Genomic DNA, 9,454 nt, shown 5'->3' on the forward strand with positions numbered 1-9,454 from the left:
AATCATTACAGGCATGGGAAAGTAGCATTGGATACCAATTGCTTAGCAGGAGGAGGAAGGAGATAGCAATGATTAACAGTAAGAAGGTATCATGCACCCTGATCAAAAGAGACATTCCCCTATTTGACAATTTTCAAGGCTTAGAAAAAAGTTAAGAAAGATAAATGACCTGATCAGGGACTCCCTTTGGGCTTCATAAGGTGACAGTTCGCAAAAAGAGGCCCTGTATTCTTTCAAGCACTGCAGCAAGGCAAAACTCTATTCTTGCCCCAACCGTGCAGGGATGAGAAACACTTATTAGGTTCTTTCCCATGCCTTCCGGGAGGCACACAGAGGATAAGGCTATCAATGGCTGCTAGCCATGATGGTTATGCTCTGAAACCCATGGAGTGGGGAGTGCTCTTGTGCTTAGATCTAGCTTGTGGGTTTCCTACCAGCATCTGGTTGGCCACTGTGAGAACAGGATGGTGGACTACATGGGCCACAACTTCCGGGGTCACTTTGCCCATCTATGGGCACCGAAAATGGCCGCCACTGGCTTCAAAAGTCACGTCTACGCATGTCTGGAAGTGCATAGACACGACTTTCGAAGGATTTTCAGTGCCCATAGATAGGCAAATCGGGGGGGGGGATGGCCGCCGCCAGGAGAAAATAATGGAGAAAAACGGGAGACGAGGTGATACGTAAGTAAAAGTAAGTAAAAACGGGGGTTTCCTGGGGAAAACGGGGTACTTGGCAGCTATGGGCCATGGGCCTGACCCAGCAGGCTCTTCTGGGTGGAGCCAGAAGAAAAAGTGGAGCAGAGGGAGAAATGTGAATTCTACCTTTCTGCAGTACAGTCATACCTTGGTTCTTGAACGGCTTACAAATCAGCTCCCAAACACCGCAAACCCGGAAATACATGTTTCAGTTTGCGTACGTTTTTCAAAAGCCGAACGTTCAATGCAGCTTCCGCTTGAGTGCAGGAAGCCACACCTTGGTTTTCAAACAGTTTTGGGACTCCCAAACGGATTAGGTTCGTGAACCAAGGTACCACTGTAGCTTGCAAACATGGCCTAGGATGTTAACTGAACTCTAACCTGCACTAAGCCAAACCATTGCTTAGCTCCTGGCAGTGTGTGGCAGGAGCAGGAAAGGGACAGGTGTCCACAGTTTGAGTCTTATGCACCAGCATGCGTGCTCTTTAAACCATAGTTAAGCTTTAATGATGGTCTAAAGTAATGTGCAAATGGGGCCAGCATATGGCGGCCAACTCAAGGCTATAGCCATTTTGTTTGACATGGCAGACGCTGTAGCTGTGCTTCCTTTTCTTGCCAGACTACCTCTTTTAAATTCATTTTTACCCATCACATCATGCACTAGCAAAGCCAGCTTTGCTGACAAACCAACACCCGACAAGGAGCCACAGACAACCCTTGCTTCCTAATGAAGGAATAAACCACAAGTTTGCAAACACAAGCTTGTGCACTTTGTATTTTCAAGGTATCTCTGGAGTCCCTGGAGTTGTTATTGCTGCTGCTGCTTGTCACTTCTATGACAATGTTGTGGTGGTTCCTCTTCACATTCCCTCCAGGCTCCTGCAAGCAGCCCAGATTCTCTCTCTACCTTTCAGCAATTAAGCTAGTAGTGGGGGGTGGGTGGGAATTGCTTATCTCATTCCGTTGAAAAGTGACTTATCTCCCCAGCCCAACTATTCAAGAACTGCTTCACCATGCAGTCTGCTAAAATCACACACAATGAACATGTGTATTTTTTCTTTCATTCACTCTGGACACCCAGGCACTTTGTTCTATAGAAACGATATATTGTGAAGAAGTCATCCAGGATCATTAGTTGGATGATCTCAACCAGGAACTTTGCATGGAAGATGTAAAGAACTCCCAACATCCATCTCTATGTAGTCTTGGGATCTAACAGTGGTGGGTTCTATTGACTAAGGGTATAAGATACTCCATGTCCCATCAGCCCTCATTGCCAGACATGCTGGCTGAAACCAATTGCTCTTGGGCCAGAACCTTGTGGTCTTGTCAGATAATATATACTGTACTAGTTTGGATTTCAGAATGCCGGATTGATGTCACAAGTGTGGAACTTGCCTGTGTGCTTGTTTCTGCACAACCATTACATTCTGGAAATAGAAAAATCACTGCAAAGACAATGGTCATCTGACTCCAGTGGCAATGCTTTTTATTATTATTTGAAAAATATTTACTGTGTAGTTAGTCCATTGAGTTCTTCAATCCTTTTCAAGAATCTGCAGGGTCTACAAGATTATACAGAGACCTACCCTTATGATTTCAGTGAAGATGAGCCTTAACTGTTGTTTCCATACAGGAAAGACAAGTTCCTCATCAGGATAAATTGCAGTCCCGGGGAGACTGGCGAGCTAAACTGCTGCAGCAGCAAAATCTCATAAGTGAAGGGAGGGCAGCTATGCAACTGACCAGCAGCCGAAGTCATTAGCAATCACAGTAAGGCACCTCTTCACATTGCCGCCCCACATGAATTCACATTATTTGGGAGGCACAGCAGGTGTAATTAAGGCTGCGATATCTGGCTGCAGCATGGCAAGGCTTTCGCAGGGAAAGGAGCAAGAGCAGAGCAATGCAACACTCCCCCCATCTGGATCCGAGTCGAGCTTCTCATCAGACACAGTGCGGGAAACTGCACAAAGCACATTAGGGAAACCAAGATGCACACAACACACTGGGGGTGGAATGAGATGTACCCTGCTTTGAAACACGGGGGAGGAAAACACAGCCCATGCCACATATATATGTATAAATAGCTGTCACTGAAAGGATTGCACCCGCTCGGGCTCTGCATTCAGGGGAAGCAACGAGTTGCCGCATTAATTATCAAGTAATTTAGAAGCTGCTCAAATAAGGAATAGAGCAGAAACATGCCCCAAAAAGAGATAAAAATAACAAGGCTAGCATATGAAGCAATGCAAAGCCGCTGATTAAAACCTACCACCTGCCACCTAGAGTGGCACCTGGTATTGAGGGAGACCAGAATAGAAGCCTCGTGCTCAGTGTAATAAATGTCACAGCAACACGCTTGCTCCCACCGCCTGTCTGGGTTATGTAAGACTTGCGGCACATGTGAACAGAAGCGGTTTCTAAAGAATGTATATATGAGAGAATATGGAGATTTGGGTGAAAACGTCACCTTGGAATTTAAAAAAAAAAATGTGCTAGATTAAACAAAACACGGCAATCTAACAAGAGTCCAATGCTGAAATGAAATATGTTATCAATGCAAAAATGTAGACAGCCACTCTGCACATGTGGAGAGTATAGGAGCTGGGATTTCCTCTCGGGCAGCAGCAAAGGAACACAGGAAGCTGCCTTATGCCAGGTGAAGCTATTTTGTTGTTGTCGTTGTTTGCAAGCCTATTGGCATTTCTAACGGAAAACTAAAGGTTGCAGACTGAAGAGCTTTTGTTAACCTTCCATCGGTTGTACATCTCAAACTTGTACAGGCACAAGCACTGAGTTCAATGGAGCTTACTCCCCAATACTTGATGAACAAAAAGCATAGACACTGAATCTAATTAAACTGGGTATAATGCTGTATACTGCTGCTCTGTTTATGTGTGTTTTAATAGATCAGCGCATCTGCCTGAAATTTTGGACTTTCCTTGGGGGCATGGTTAAGGACTATAGGGGCTACAATGACATGTTCTTGTACTTCAAAATTTACTCCATGATTACAGTATTCAATACAAAGGTAATATCTTCTTTTTCTCCCAGCATGAGCTCTAGAAAATGTGTTCCACAAATTGGCAGCATGATTCATTCTTAACCAAAGAAGAGCTGGCTATGGTTGGCTATTCCATTACATCATCTACAATCCCCAAGAGCATCTTTTAAAAACGTTTATGGGTTTGTTCTTTACTAAGATTAAGGATGAAAGTATAAATGAATAAATCTTCAAGTGCCTGACTGAAGCAAGGGGTGCGGGTTAAACCCAGTGGCTGAACCGTTGTACTGGCACATATGCTTCTTATGCAAATTTTGCAGAGGGTCTCATGCGAGGGTGAAGAATCCTCTGTGACCGCTCCTTAAATATTGCATCTGTCTTCACTAGTACAAAAAAGGATTAGGAAAAGTCATGGCGGATAGGTCTATCAAGGGCTATTAGTCATGACAGTTAAGTGTGACAAATGGATTAATGAAACAAAACAAAGATGACGAAGGAGGGGCAAGAAAGAGGGTTTATAAATTTATGAACTGTGTGGAGAGAGAAACTACTTCTCTCTCTCTCTCTCTCTCTCTCTCTCTCTCTCTCTCTCACACACACACACACACACACACACACACGAAGTCAGTGAAAGTAATCAGCAGTAGTTTCTGGACAGAGGAAAGAAAAGAAAATTCTTCACAAAATGTATAACCTTACAGGACGTATTATAAGATGTAGGGATGACCCAGATGAGCAGTTAGACAACCGTAGACTCCGGATGGTATCCCGCTACCTACTACTCAGAGGTAGACCCATTGAAGTGAATGGATCTACGTTAGCCATCGCATTAACTTCAGTATGTCTACTCTTGGCTAATATTGCATACAACCCTCTAAATATAATGGGGGGGGGAGAGCTCTCTAGATGCAAATGTGTATTACTTCAAAATGTGGTAACTCAACCCTGCTGCATTTCCCTGCTCCAAAGACCTGCCACTACCAGCCTTCCCAACAATTTGGACTACAAGTTTCATCATCCCTGACCATGGGTCATAGTGACTAGGGCTGATGAGGGATGCAGTCCAACAACATCTGGCAGTCATCAGGTTGAGGAAGGTTGCTATATGGGAATATTTTAAAGACAATCCTTCTATGGATTTTTTTTAAAAAAAAACGAAAGCATGTAAGTACAGCCTGAACATGCAAATAACATTGCATTCAAGTTATTTAGTTGTGAATTTACATGATTTTTAGGGGTTGGATCCAAAACTGAGCTCACTTCCATTCCATAATGGCACTGGGCCCGATTAAACTTCCTACCCACCTTCTGCCCTGGCTACCATCTCTGGGCAAGTTGCAGATGTGGAAGTCACCCCTGTACAGTCATACCTCGGGTTAAGTACGCTTCAGGTTGAGTACTTAAAAAAAAAATCATAATAATTTTTTTATTAAGGTTTTTCAAAGTACAAAAAAGAAGACACAAAAAGAAAAGACTACAACAATGATACTATACAGAAAAAAATAAAAACACATAATTAAAATTACTTGTTCCTTTGTTCGTTCACATTATATATGGGGACCCCCTCGGGTTCCCTTCCCCTGTGGTTCTTTGGCAAACTTATACTTTAGCAATTTCTAAACCATTTTAATCACCTTGTATAATCTTATTTTACTCCTTTCACTTAACATATTCATAAATTCCACAATTTATTTACGGCCTAATTCTGATCTTAATATGTTACTTTTGCATATTTTAAAAAATATAACTTAAAATCTTTCCATTCTTCTTCTATCGCGTCCTCCCCCCGGTTGCGGATTCTTCCGGTCATCTCAGCCAGTTCCATAAACTCCATCATTTTCATCTGCCAGTCGTCAATCGTTGGTAATACATGTGATTTCCAGTTCTTGGCTATTAGAATTCTTGCCGCCGTCGTGGCATACATAAAAAAGGGTACATTTTTCTTCGAAATGAGTACTTTCAATTTAAGTACTCCGCGGACCTGTCTGGAACGGATTAATCCACTTTCCATTACTTTCAATAGGAAAGTTCGCTTCAGGTTAAGTATGCTTCAGGTTAAATACGGACTTCCAGAACCAATTAAGTACTTAACCTGAGGTACCACTGTACTCCATAAAGCTCCACTGGGCTGGATAGATGGGAGTCATGATTGCTCCCTTCTTTATTTGGAAGATTTTTTTACCTTGCTTTTTAGCTTTTTTTAAAAAAATTATAGAACGGCTTATAAAAATCAGAAGTGAAACATATTCAGATATCTTGTACAGTTTTTGACAGATCCAACTCAGAAGAAAAACATCTGCTACTTCCTGTCTCAATTCTGCAAGTGGACAAGCCCTGTTTGCTCACTGGCAAAAGATTTTGCCACTGTCAGCACAGTCAAAGTCAGTAATGGTATGAAAGTGCACACTGGATTTGATTCAGAGCTATTCAGCAGCAGAAGCAGCACCCAAGTTGAGATTGACCTGGCGCTTATCAACTGCACTGCAAAAATAGCAATATTAATATTAGACAGGCACCTTAGATGCATTGTGTTTGATGCCCGCTAAAAACTATTTTTGTTAGACAACCCTATACCCAGACCAGTAATTTTATTCTATTTCATATTTTTTAAACTGTTAATTTTATTGGTAAATTCTTATGAAAGTTCTAGATTATTTTATGCAAATCGCTGAGCGGATTCTTTTTAATTATGCAGTGTAACATTTTGCTAAATAAAACAAATATTTCCTATCCACCGGACAGTATGTTTGTGCTGTCTTTCTGATACACAGTAGTATTCAAGGCAGCTCATGCAAAGAAAAACCGTTTTCAAACATAAACAAAAATGACCATCACCAGATTAGGAACAATGTCTCTAAAAGAGCAATAAAAGTAACACAAAAAGCTGTTCCAGCATAAGCAAACTACGCTAACAGATATGCGCTCTAAGTACTGTAATGCAGAACAGAATAATCAGAAAGCTTGGTTGAACAGGACAGTGTTTACCTATTGCTAAAGGCAGTAGTAAAGGAACGCAGGTGGCGCTGTGGGTTAAACCACAGAGCCTAGGGCTTGCTGATCAGAAGGCCGGCGGTTTGAATCCCTGTGACGGGGTGAGCTCCCGTTGCTTGGTCCCAGCTCCTGCCAACCTAGCAGTTCGAAAGCACGTCAAAATGCAAGTAGATAAATAGGGACCGCTCCAAGCAGGAAGTTAAACGGCGTTTCCGTGTGCTGCTCTGGTTCACCGGAAGCGGCTTTGTCATGCTGGCCAGATGACCTGGAAGCTGTACGCCGGCTCCCTCAGCCAATAATGTGAGAGGAGCGCAGCAACCCCAGAGTCTGTCACGACTGGACCTAATGGTCAGGGGTCCCTTTACCCTTTAACTTTAAAGGCAGTGTTGTAGATGCTAAAAGGATCCCTGTTGGAAAGGTGTTTCATAACAGGGGTGCAGCCACTGAGAAGGCCCTCCGCAGTTAGAACTCTTGGATGTAAAGCATTTAGAAAGAAACCATAGCTCTTGCGTAAATAAGAAGATCTGTCATCAGGATGTATTGTCCTGATTTATGTGATGGATTATGGGACCCAGGTGGCGCTGTGGGTTAAACCACAGAGTCTAGGGCTTCCTGATCAGAAGGTCGGTGCTTCGAATCCCTGCAACGGGGTGAGCTCCCGTTGCTCAGTCCCAGCTCCTGCCCACCTAGCAGTTCGAAAACACATCAAAGTGCAAGTAGATAAATAGGGACCGCTCCGGCAGGAAGGTAAACGCTGTTTCCGTGCGCTGCTCTGGTTCGCCAGAAGCAGCTTTGTCATGCTGGCCACATGACCTGGAAGCTGTCTGCAGACAAACACTGGCTCCCTCGGCCTATAGAGCAAGATGAGTGCCACAACCCCAGAGTCGGACACGACTGGACCTGATGGTCAGGGGCCCCTTTACCTTTATGTGATGGATTAGGACAACAGGAAGTTATATAAGGCCAAAGGGCTCTAAGAGCTAAATGCAATCCTAGTGTCCTCCCTAAAACAGGGCTGGTGATCCTGCAGCCCAAATCAGGCCTATCAAGATGCTTGAAGGTGCTTAGGCCCATGGCAAAACTGGTTGTGCCTCCTCCTTGCACAAGTCACCTCTGCTTGCAAAGCACCATTGAAAGGAAACATTAGAGCTCAGGAAAGAAGCACTACCTCCTATTTCCTGAGTGTTCTGACCTCCTAACAGTTGAAAATGTGCTGGAAACTGAAAATAACCCCCTTTTAAGCACAGTTTCGATTCTATTGCCACTTTTATGTATCAATGATGCTTCACTGTGTTTGCATGGCTCTTTGATCTTTTGCATTTTAGCTATTGGGTCTCTGTTTGCTTCTGTATTTGCAAGCCGCTTTGGGTGATCCTACATCGAGGGGGAAAGTGGCATGTCATTTTTTTATTTTTAAAAAATCAATATTATTCCAATGCCTCTGGGATATTTGTAGCTTGATAAGCATACACAAATATATAGGATCAGGGTGCCAGACTCAAACATTAACCATATTTGAGAGGTTATGCCTCATAACTTTTTTTTTAAAAAAAGTTTTATTTTCTTAAGCGAAAAAGGGGCAAGACTGCAGAAAAATATTGTATTGCTCACCTCTTCATTTACTAGTGAAATCAGTCATTATGCAGGCCAAAATGTTCCCAGATTTTTGTTTTCTTGGAAGCAACCTCCTTTCCTATTAATTTTAATGAGCACTTAACCCCTGTCAGGAGTTTTTGTTTCAAAAATTCTTGAAGCTCTTTACATTTTCAAGGTTCAGCAGTACAAAGGTGAAAGGAAAAAGTCACTGAAATAAAACCCAAGGATCCTCTAACATGCTTACCTTCCATTAATGAGGCATCGCTGGCAGGTCTCTCTATACTAATGGTGCCTTTTCATAATCATGCAGCTGTACCGAACTGTATTAATTTTTGAGATTCATAATAGGTCACACAGCTTCAATAGTATTTAAAATCTAATAATTTCATTTTACTTTCCTTGGAAGGTGGAAAGTATACTTTTTTGGTTGTCATGGAACAGCATCATTTGAATGAAAGTGGCGCCCCACTGTTTGCTGCTACAAACTGTTAAAAATGATGCCACAAAAGACCGAAAAGTGGGGGGGGGGAATGTTCAGCACTATACCACTCTGACTTCCCATAAGCATCTGGTTTTGCCACTGTAAGATTAGAATGGAGGAATAGAATAGATAGACCAGTGGCCTGATCCAGCAGGGCTCTTATTATACTCTGATGACTAAACTTGGCTTCAATTCCTGCTGCCCTAGCTTTAAGTTCTTTGCTGGCGCTCCCCCAGAAACTTTCCTTCATTCACCTACTCACAAAACATTTTGTTCCCTACCACTGTTACTGTACTTAGAAGACGCTGTACAGAGGTTATACATGCTAGGGATGACCCACCTTCTATACTGTATGTAGTATAGAAGTGACCCACACCAATACTGTATGTAGCAAACCAGCTAGCAGATCCCTGGTAGATCTTTCAAGGGGACTCTGCTGATTGATTGTCACTTGATGACAACAGGGAAGCAGACCTTCTTGGTGACAGCACCCAACTTATGGAATGCCCTTAAGCAGTTTGTAAGGCGGAGACAGTAATCACCTTTAATTGCCTCTTAGAAACATTTATGTGTACCAAATATTTCCTAGACTGACACGTAATTTTCAGTGCTGTTCATTATATAGCTTTCTTTGTGCTATATAGCTTTGTTTCCATCTCAGTTTAAAGGAAACATTATTGA

This window comes from Zootoca vivipara, chromosome 9 (assembly GCF_965207765.1).
Source record: "Zootoca vivipara chromosome 9, rZooViv2.hap1.1, whole genome shotgun sequence".
Classification (NCBI taxonomy): Eukaryota; Metazoa; Chordata; class Lepidosauria; order Squamata; family Lacertidae; genus Zootoca; species Zootoca vivipara.